Genomic DNA, 11,659 nt, shown 5'->3' on the forward strand with positions numbered 1-11,659 from the left:
GCCTTGTCCAATAGGAAAATATCACAATCCTAAACATATATGCACCTAACATTTGAGCTCCATAATTTATAAGACAATTACTAATAGACCTAAGAAATGAGATAGACAGCAACTTGATAATGGTGGGGAACTTCCATACTCCACTGACAGCAGTAGATAGGTAATCAAGACAGAAAGTCAATAAAGAAACGATGGATTTAAATTGTATCTTGAAACAAATGGACTTAGCAAATACATATAGAACATTTTATCCAACAACTGCAGAATATACATTCTATTCAACAGCACATGGAACTTTCTCCAATATATACCATATGATACGCCATAAAATGAGCCTCAATAAATTTAAGAAAATTTAAATTACATCTAGCACTCTCTCAGACCGCAGTGGAATAAAACTGGAAATCAACACCAAAAGGAACCTTCAAAACGATGGAAATACATGGAAATTATATAACCTGCTCCTGAATGAGCAATGGGTCAAAAATGAAATGAAGATGGAAATTAAAAAATTCTTCTAACTGAAGGACAATAATGACACAACCTATCAAAACATCTGGGATACAGCAAAGGCAGTGCTAAGAGGAAAGTTTATAGCCCTTAACACCTACATCAAAAAGACTGACAGAGCACAAGCTGACATTCTAAGGTCACACCTCAAGGAACTACGGAAACAAGAACGTACCACACCAAACCCAGCAGAAGAAAGGAAATAACAAAGATTAGAACAAAACTAAATATAATTGAAACAAACAACAACAACAAAAGAAATGCAAAAGATAAATGAAACAAAAAGCTGGTTCTTTGAAAAGAGTGATAAAATTGATAGATCATTAGCAAGATAAACAAAGAAAAGAAGAGAGAAAATCCAAATAACCTCATTAAGAAATGAAACAGGAGATATCACAACTGACACCACAGAAATACAAAAGATTATTAAAGGTTATTATGAACACCTTTACACACATAAATGATAAAACCTAGAAAAGATGGATAAATTCCTGGAAAGATACAACCCTCCTACCTTAAATTGGGAAGAATTAGATACCCTGAACAGACCAATAACAAGCAGTGAGATAGAAATGGCAATTTAAAAATTACCACCAACAAAAAAAGTCCAGGACTGAATGGATTCACAGAAGAATTCTACAAGACATTCAAAGAAGAATTGGTACCAATCATTTTGACACTATTCCACAAGATAGAGAAAGAGGGAACCCCACACCCCCCAATTCATTCTGTGAAGCCAGTATCACCCTGATACCAAAACCAAGAAAGGACACAACCAAAAAAGAAAACTACAGATTAATATCCTTGATGAACATAGATACTAAAATCCTTAACAAAATACTAGCTAACTGAATTCAACAACATATCAAAAAGATAATCCACCATGATCAAGTGGGTTTCATAGCAGGGATGCAGGGATGGTTTAACATACACGAGTCAACAAATGTCATATACCACATAAACAGAATTAAAACCAAAATCATGTGATCATCTCAATAGATGAAGAAAAAGCATTTGACAAAATCCAGCATCGCTTTGTGGTTAAAACTCTCAGCAAAATTGGCATACAAGGGAGATACTTCAATGTAATAAAAGCCATCTATGACAAATCACCAGCCAACATGATACCGAATAAGGAAAAGTTGAAAGCATTCCCCCTGAGAATCGGAACAAGACAAGGATGCCCACTCTCACTACTCCTGTTCAACATAGTAGTGTAAGTCTTAGCCAGAGCAATCAGACAAGAGGAAAAAAAAGGGCATCCAAATCAGTAAAGAGGAAGTCAAACTGCAACTATTTGCTGATGATATGATCGTTTACCTTGAAAACCCTAAAGACTCCTCCAGAAGGCTCCTAGAACTGATAGAAGAATTCAGCAAAGTTTCCGGATACAGGATTAATGTACACAAATCAGTAGCTCTTCTATATACCAACAGTGACCAAGGGGAGAATCAAATCAAGAATTCAACCCCTTTTACAGCAGCTGCAAACATAAAATAAAATACTTAGGAATTTACCTAAACAAGAAGACGAAAGACCTCTACAAGGAAAACTAAAAAATATTGCTGAAAGAAATCATAGTTGACACAAACAAATGGAAACACATCCTATGCTCACTGATGGGTAGAATCAGTATTGTGAAAATGACATACTGCCAAAAGCAATCTACAAATTCAACACAATCCCCATCAAAATACAACCATCATTCTTTGCAGAATTAGAAAAAACAATTCTAAAATTGATGTAAAACAAAAAAAGAGCCCACATAGCTAAAGCAAGACTAAGCAAAAAGAACAAATCTGGAGGCATGACACTACCTGATTTCAAACTAATCTGTAAGGCCATAGTCACCAAAACAGCATGGTACTGGTGTAAAAATAGGCAAATAGACCAATGGAACAGAATAGAGAACTCAGAAATAAACCCAAATACTTATAGCCAACTGATCTTCAATAAAGCAAACAAAAACATAATGTGGGGAAAGGACACCCTTTTCAACAAATAGTGCTGGGATAACTGGATAGCCACATGTAGGAGAATGAAAGTGGATCCTCATCTCTTGCCTTATACAAAAATCAACTCAAGACGGATTAAGGGCTTAAATCTAAGACCTGAAACTATAAAAATTCTAGAAGATGACGTTGGAAAAATCCTTTTAGACATTGGCTTAGGCAAGGATTTCATGACCAAGAACCCAAAAACAAATGCAATAAAAACAAAGATAAATAGCTGGGACTTAATTAAACTAAAGAACTTTTGTCTGGCGAAAGGAATAGTCAGTAGAGGAAACAGACAGTCCACAGAGTGGCAGAAAATCTTCACAATCTATACATCTGACAAGGGACTATTTGGAATCTATATTCAGAATCTACAACAAACTCAAACAAGTCAGCAAGAAAAACCAAACAATCCCATCAAAAAGTAGGCTAAGGACATGAATAGACAATTCTCAAAAGAAGATATACAAACGACCAACAAACATATGAAAAAACGCTCAATATCACTAATGATCAAAGAAATGCAAATCAAAACCACAATGTGATACCACCTTCCTCTTGCAAGAATGGCCATAATAAAATAAATAAATAAATAAACAGTAGATATTGACGTGGATGTGGTGAAGAGGGAACACTTCTACACTGCTGGTGGGAATGTAAACCAGTACAAATACTATAGAAAACAGTGTAGAGATTCTTTAAACAACTAAAAGAACTACCATTTGATCCAGCAATCCCACTACTGGATATCTACCAGGAGGAGAAGAAGTTATCATACAAAAAAGATATTTGCACACTCATGTTTATAGCAGCACAATTTGCAATTGCAAAATCATGGAACCAGCCCAAATGCCCATCAACCAACTAATGGATAAACAAATTGTGGTATATTTATATGATGAAATACTACTCAGTCATAAAAAGAAATGAAATAATGGCATTTGCAGCGACCTGGATGAGATTGGAAGCCATTATTCTAAGGGAAGTAACTCGGGAATGGAAAACCAAATATCATATGTTATTATTGGTATGTGGGAGCTAAACTATGAAGACGCAAAGGCATACGAATGATACAATGAACTTTGGGGACTTGTGGGGAAGAGTGGTAGGGGGTGAGGGACAAAAATATAGGGACAAAAATATTTTTAAAAAGACTACAAATATAGTACAGTGTATACTGCTGGGGTGATGGGTGCACCAGAATCTCACAAATCACCACTAAAGAACTTACTCATGTAACCAAATACCAACTGCACCCCAATAACTTACAAAAAAAGGTTACTGATTTTTGTATATTGATTTTGTATCCTGCAACTTTACTGAATTTGTTTATCAGTTCTAAATAGCCTTTGTTGGTGTATTCTTTATTTTTTTCCAAATATAATATCATCTGAAAACAAGCAGAATTTGACTTCTTTCTTTTCAATTTGGACGTTCTTTATTTCTCTATCTTTTCTGATTGCTCTAGCTAGGATTTCCAGTACTATATTGAATAACAGTCATGAAAGTGGACATGTTCCAGAAAATAGAGGAAAGGCCTTCAGTTTTTCCTCGTTCAGTATGATACTAGCTGTGAGTCTGTCATATATGGCTTTTATTATGTTGAGATATGTTCTTTCTATCTCCAGTTCTTTGAGGGCTTTTATCATGAAACGTTGTTGAATTTTATCAATTGCTTTTTCAGCATCAATTGAAATGATCATATGGATTTTGTCCTTCATTCTGTACATATAATGAATCACATTGATTGATTTGTATATGTTGAACTATCCCTGCATCCCAGGTCATGATATATGATCTTTTTAGTGTATTGTTGAATTTGGTTTGCTGGTATTTTGTGGAGGATTTTGCACCAATATTCATAGGATATTTTGGCCTGTAGTTTTCTTTTTTGATGTGTTTTTGTCTGGTTTTGGTGTCGGGGTAATATTGACCTTATAGAATGCATTTGGAAGTATTCAATCCTCTTCTGCATTTTGGAATAGTTTGAATAGAATTGATATTGTTCATCTTTATTTATTTTTTAATTATACTTTAAGTTCTGAGGTACATGTGCAGAATGTGCAGTTTTGCTACATAGATAAACATGTGCCATGGTGGTTTGCTGCACCCATCAACCCATCATCTACATTAGGTATTTCTCCTAATGCTATCCCTCCCCTAACCTCCCACCCCCTCCATGTTCCCCTCCATGTTCATGTGTTCTCTTATTCAACTCCCACTTATGAGTGAGAACATGTGGTGTTTGGTTTTCAGTTCTTGTGTTAGTTTGCTGAGAATGATAGTTTCAAGCTTCATCTGTTGCACTGCAAAGTACATGAACTCATCCTTTTTTATCGCTGCATGGTATTCCATGGTGTATACGTGTCACATTTTCTTTATCTAGTCTATCATTGATGAGCATTTGGGTTGGTTCCAAGTCTTTGCTATTGTGAACAGTGCCACAATAAATGTACGTGTGTGTATGTCTTTTTAGTAGAATGATTTATAATCCGTTGGGGATATACCTGGTAATGGGATGGATGGGTCAAATGGTATTGCTAGTTCTAGATCCTTGAGGAAATGCCACACTATCTTCCACAATGGTTGAACTAATTTACACTCCCACCAACAGTGTAAAAGCATTCCTATTTCTCCACTTTCTCCCCAGCATCTGTTGTTTCCTGACATTTTAATGATTGCCATTCTAACTGGTGTGAGATGGCATCTCATTGTGGTTTTGATTTGCATTTGTCTAATGACCAGTGATGATGAGCTTTTTTTCATGTTTGTTGGCTGCATAAATGTCTTCTTTTGGAAAGTATCTGTCCATATCCTTTGCCCACTTTTTGTTGGGTTTTTTTCTTGTGAATTTGTTTAAGTTCTTTGTAAATTCTGGATATTAGCCCTTTGCCAGATTGATAGATTGCAAAAATTTTCTCCCATTCTGTAGGTTGCCTGTTCACTCTGATGATTGTTTCTTTTGCTGTGCAGAAGCTCTTTAGTTTAAGTATATCCCATTTGTCTATTTTGGCTTTTGTTGCCATTGCTTTTTGGTCTTAGTCATGAAGTATTTGCTCATGCCTATGTCCTGAATGGTATTGCCTAGGTTTTCTTCTAGGGTTTTTATGGTTTTAGGTCTTTAATCTGTCTTGAGTTAATTTTTGTATAAGGTGTAAGGAAGGGATCCAGTTTCAGCTTTCTACATATGGCTAGCCAGTTTTCTCAACACCATTTATTAAATAGGGAATCCTTTCCCCATTGCTTGTTTTTGTCAGGTTTATCAAAGATCAGATGGTTGTATATGTGTGGCATTACTTCTGAGGCCTCTGTTCTGTTCCGTTAGTCTATAAGTATGTTTTGGTACCAGTACCATGTTGTTTTGGTTACTGTAGCCTTGTAGTATAGTTTGAAGTCAGGTAGTGTGATGCCTCCAGCTTTGTTCTTTTTGCTTAGCAGGATTGTCTTTGCTATATGGGATCTTTTTTAGTTCCATATGAAATTTAAAGTAGTTTTTTCCAATTCTTTGAAGACAGTCAATGGTAGCTTGATGGGGATAGCACTGAATCTACAAATTACTTTGGGCAGTATGGCCATTTTCACTATATTGATTACTCCTATCTGTGAGCATGGAATATTTTTCCATTTGTTTGTGTCCTCTCTTATTTCCTTGAGGAGTGGTTTGTAGTTCTCCTTGAAGAGGTCCTTCACTTCCCTTGTAAGTTGTATTCCTAGGTATATTATTCTCTTCGTAGCAATTGTGAATGGGAGTTCACTCATGATTTGGCTCTCTGTTTGTCTATTATTGGTGTATAGGAATGCTTGTGATTTTGGCACATTGATTTTGTATCCTGAGACTTTGCTGAAGTTGCTTATCAGCTTAAGGAGATTTGAGGCTGAGACGATGGGGTTTTCTAAATATACAATCATGTCATCTGCAAACAGGGACAATTTGACTTCCTCTTTTCCGAATTGAATACCTTTTATTTCTTTCTCTTGCCTGATTGCCCTGGCCAGAACTTCCAATACTATGTTGAATAGGAGTGAGAGAGAGCATCCTTGTCTTGTGCTGGTATTCATAGGGAATGCCTCCAGTTTTTTACAATTCAGTATGATACTGGCTGTGGGTTTGTCATAAATAGCACTCATTATTTTGAGAAATGTTCCATCAATACCTAGTTTATTGAGAGTTTTTAGCATGAAGAGCTGTTGAATTTTGTTGAAGGCCTTTTCTGCATCTATTAAGATAATCATGTGGTTTTTGTCATTGGTTCTGTTTATATGAAGGATTACGTTTATTGATTTGTATATGTTGAACCAGCCTCACATCCCAGGGATGAAGCCAACTTGATCGTGGTGGATGTGCTGCTGGATTCGGTTTGCCAGTGTTTTATTGAGGATTTTCAAATCGATGTTCATTAGGAATATTGGCCTGGAATTTTCTTTTTTTGTTGTGTCTCTGCCAGGTTTTGGTATCAGGATAATGCTGGCCTCATAAAATGAGTTAGGGAGGAGTCCCTCTTTTTCTGTTGCTTGGAATACTTTCAGAAGGAATGGTGCCAGCTCCTCTTTGTACCTCTGGTAGAATTCGGCTAGGAATTCAACTGGTCCTGGACTTTTTTCGGTTGATAGGCTATTAATTGCTGTCTCAATTTCAGAACTTGTTATTGGTCTATTCAGGATTCGACTTCATCCTGGTTTAGTCTTGGGAGGGTGTATGTATCCAAGAACTTATCCATTTCTTCTAGATTTTCTGGTTTATTTGCATAGAGGTTATTCTTTGATGTAGTTTGTATTTCTGTGGGATCAGTGGTGATATCCCCTTTATCATTTTTTATTGCATCTATTTGATTCTTCTCTGTTTTCTTCTTTATTAGTCTGGCTAGTGGTCTATCTATTTTGTTGATCTTTTCAAAAAACCAGCTCCTGTATTCACTGATTTTTTGAAGAGTTTTTCGTGTCTCTCTCCTTCAGTTCTGTTCTGAGTTATTTCTTGCCTTCTGCTTGCTTTTGAATTTGTTTACTCTTGCTTCTCTAGTTCTTTTAATTGTAGTGTTAGGGTGTTGATTTTAGATCTTTCCTGGTTCTCTTGTGGGCATTTAGTTCCATAAATTTCCCTCTACACAGTGCTTTAAATGTGTCCTCGAGATTCTGGTACATTGTGTCTTTGTTCTCATTGGTTTCAAATAACTTATTTATTTCTGCCTTTATTTCGTTATTTACCCAGTAGTCATTCAAGAGCAGGTTGTTTAGTTTCCATGTAGTTGTGTGGTTTTGAGTGACTTTCTTAATCCTGAGTTCCAATTTGATTGCACTGTGGTCTCAGAGACTCTTTGTTATGATTTCCATTCTTTTGCATTTGCTGAGGAGTGTTTTACTTTCAAATATGTGGTCAATTTTGGAATAAGTGCAATGTGGTGCTGAGAAGAATGTATATTCTGTTGATTTGGGGTGGAGAGTTCTGTAGATGTCTATTAGATCGGCTTGGTCCAGAGCTGAGTTCAAGTCCTGGATAGTCTTACTAATTTTCTGCCTTGTTGATCCATCTAATATTGACAGTGGGTGTTAGTCTTCCACTATTATAGTGTGGGAGTCTAAGTGTTAAAGTCTTCCATTTTTTTTTTTTTTTTTTTTTTGAGATGGAGTCTGGCTCTGTCACCCAGGCTGGAGTGCAGTGGGGTGATCTCGGCTCACTGCAAGCTCCGCCTCCCGTGTTCACGCCATTCTCCTGCCTCAGCCTCCCAAGTAGCTGGGACTACAGGCGCCCGTCACCACGCCCGGCTAATTTTTTGTATTTTTAGTAGAGACGGAGTTTCACCGTGTTAACCAGGATGGTCTCGATCTCCTGACGATTTGCCCGCCTCTGCCTCCCAGAGTGCTGGGATTACAGGCATGAGTCACCTCGCCTGGCTGTCTTCCACTATTATAGTGTGGGAGTCTAAGTCTCTTTGTAGGTCTCCGAGAACTTGCTTTATGAATCTGGGTGCTCCTGTATTGGGTGCACATATATTTAGGATATTTAGCTTTTCTTGTTGCATGGATCCCTTTACCATTATGTAATGCCCTTCTTTGTCTCTTTTGATATTTGTTGGTTTAAAGTTCGTTTTATCAGAGACTAGGATTGCAACCCCTGTAGTTCATCTTGAAATGTTTGGTAGAATTCAGGAGTGAAACCATCAGGTCCTGGGTTTTTCTTTACGGGGAGACCATTTATTACAGCTTTGATCTCATTACTTGCTATTGGTCTTTTCAGGTTTGGATTTCTTCATGGTTCAATCTTGTTGTTTTTGTCTAGGAATTTGTCAATTTCTTCTAGATTGTCCAATTTATTGGCCTATAGTTGCTCATAGTGACCCCTGATAAATCCTTTGAATTTCTGCAGGACCAGTTGCAAGTCTACTTTTTTCACCTCTGATTTCATTTATTTGGATTGTCTCTCTTTTTTTCTTAGTCTGGCTGCAGGTTTTTCAATGTTGTTTAAATTTTCAATAAAGAAAATTTTTGTTTCATTGATCTTTTGTATTGTTTTCTTCATTTTGATTTCATTTATTTCTGCTCTGATCTTTATGTTTCTCTTCTACTAATTTTGCATTTGTTTTGCTCTTGCTTTTCTAGTTCTTCAAGATGCATCATTTTGTTGTTTATTTAAAGTTTTTCTTCTTTCTTGATATAGGCACTTATAGCTATAAGTTTTTTTAGTACTACTTTTGCTGTATCCTGTAGGTTTTGTTACATTGTGTTTCAATTATCATTTGTTTCAAGAAATTTTTAAATTTCCTTCTTAATGTCTTCATTGACCTACTAGTCATTCAGGAGCATATGGTTTAATTTCCATGTATTTCTATACTTTCCCAAATTCCTCATTATTGATTTCTAGCTTTATTCCATTGTGGTCAGAGAAGATGGTTGATATTATTTCAATTTTTGAGAATGCTGTTTTGTGACCTAAAATATGGTCTATTCTTGAGAGTGATCCATGTGCTAAGGAAAATAATGTGTATTCTGAAGCCGCTGGATGAAATGTTCTGTAAGTATCCATTAGGTTTATTTGGACTGTAGTGCTACATCCAATGTTTGTTTGTTGATTTTCTGTCTAGGAGATCTGTCCAAAGCTGAAGGTATGGTGTTAAAGCCTCCAGGTATTATCGTATTAAGGTCTATCTCTCTCTTTAGTTTTAATAATATTTGCTATATATATCTGGGTGCTCCAGTGTTGGGTGCATATATATTTAAAATTGTTGTATCCTCTTGCTGAATTAACCCCTTTATCATTTTGTAGTGACCTTATCTCTTATATTTTTACTCGTTAAATCTATTTTGTCTTATGTAAGAATAGTTATTCTTGCCTAAAGTGTGTTTCTTTTAGACAACAGATCTTTGGGTCCTGTTCATAAATTCATTCAGCCAGTCTATGTCCTTTGATTGGAGAGTTTAGTCCACTTACATTCAATGTTATTATTGATAAGTAAAGACATACTTCTGCCATTTTGTTATTTGTTTTCTTGTTGTTTTGTGGTCTTCTCTTTCTTCTTCCTTTTCTTCCTGTCTTCCTTCTAGTAAAGGTGATTCTGTCTGGTGATATAATTTAGTTTTTTTTTTTTTTTTTTTTTTTTTTGCATTTTTTTGTGTATTCATTGTATGTTTTTTGAGATTACCATGAGGTTAGCAAATACTATCTTATAACCCATTATTTTAAGCTAATAACAACATTACTTGCATAAACAAACATGAATATTTCTTAACTTTGTACCCCCACTTTTTAACTTCTTGTTGTTTCTATTCATATCTTGTTATACTGTCTATGTTCTGAAAAGTTGTAGTTATTTTTGATTGGATCATTGTTTAGTTTTCCTACTTAAGAGTAGTTTATATACCACAGTTACTATGTTATAATATTGTGTTTTTCTGTGTACTTACTATTAGCAGTAGTTTTGTACCTTCCGATAATTTCCTATTGCTCATTAACGTCCTTTTCTTTCTGATTAATGTACTCCCATTAGCATTTCTTGTAGGATAGGTCTGGTGTTGATGAAGTCCCTCAGATTTTGTTTGTCTGGGAAAGTCTATTTCTCCTTCATGTTCGAAGGACATTTTCACCAGAATCCTATAGCAGGATAAATGTTTATTTCCTCTAGCACTTCGAATATATCATGCCACTCTTTCCTGGTCTGTAAGATTTTCATTGAAATGTCTGCTGCCAGACATATTAGAGCTCCATTGTATGTCATTTGTTTCTTTTCTCTTGTTGCATTTGTGATCCTTTCTTTATCCTTGACCTTTGGGAGTTTTGATTATTAAATGCCTTGACATAGTCTTCTTCGGGTTAAATCTGTTGGTGTTTTATATTTGGATATTGATATCTTTCTCTAAGTTTGGGAAGTTCTTTGTTATTATTCCTTTGAATAAACTTTCTATGCCTATCTCTTTACCTCCCCTTTGAGGCCAGTAACTCTTAGATTTTTTTCTTTTGAGGTTACTTTCTAGATCCTGTAGGTGTGCTTTGTTGGTTTTCATTTTATTTTTTCCTTTTGTGTCTTCTGTGTATTTTCCATTAGCCTGTCTTTAACCTCACCAATTCTTTCTTCTGCTTGATCAATTCTGCTATTAAAAGACTGATGTATTCTTCAGTATGCTAAATGCATTTTAACTCCAGAATTTCTGCTTGATCTTGATTCTTTTAAATTATTTTCATCTCTGTGTTAAATTTATCTGATAGAATTCTGAGTTTCTTCTCTGTGTTATCTTGAATTTGAGTTTCCTCAAAACAGGTATTTTACTTTTCTGCCTGAAAGGTCACATATCTCTGTTTCTCCAGGATTGGTCCCTGGTGCCTTACTTAGTTTGGTGAGGTCATGTTTTCCTGAATGTTGTTGATGCTTGTAGGTGTTTGGTGTTGGGGCATTGAAGAGTTAGGCATTTATTGTAGTCTTCTCAGTCTGGGCTTGTTGGTATCCATTCTTCTTGGGAAGGCCTTCCAGATATTCAAAAGGACTTTGATGTTGTGATCTAAGCCATTACCTGCCGCAGGGGCCACCCTAAGCCCAGTAATACTGTGGTTCTTGCCAACTTGTAGAGGTGCTGCCTTGATGGTTTTGAGCAAAATCTGGAAGAATTCTCTGGATTATCAGGCAGAAGTTCTTATTCTCTTTCCCTACTTTCCCCCAAATGAATGG

The 11,659-nt window shown here is 35.9% G+C and overlaps 1 protein-coding gene across 2 annotated transcripts in view; it reads right to left on the reverse strand.

Moving 5' to 3' along the window:
- The window catches only part of TMCO5A (transmembrane and coiled-coil domains 5A), a 56,303-nt gene that overhangs the window by 26,032 nt on the left and 18,612 nt on the right, over positions 1–11,659 (reverse strand). The gene's annotated exons all lie outside the window — the stretch shown is intronic.

This window comes from Rhinopithecus roxellana, chromosome 5 (genome assembly GCF_007565055.1).
Source record: "Rhinopithecus roxellana isolate Shanxi Qingling chromosome 5, ASM756505v1, whole genome shotgun sequence".
Lineage (NCBI taxonomy): Eukaryota > Metazoa > Chordata > Mammalia > Primates > Cercopithecidae > Rhinopithecus > Rhinopithecus roxellana.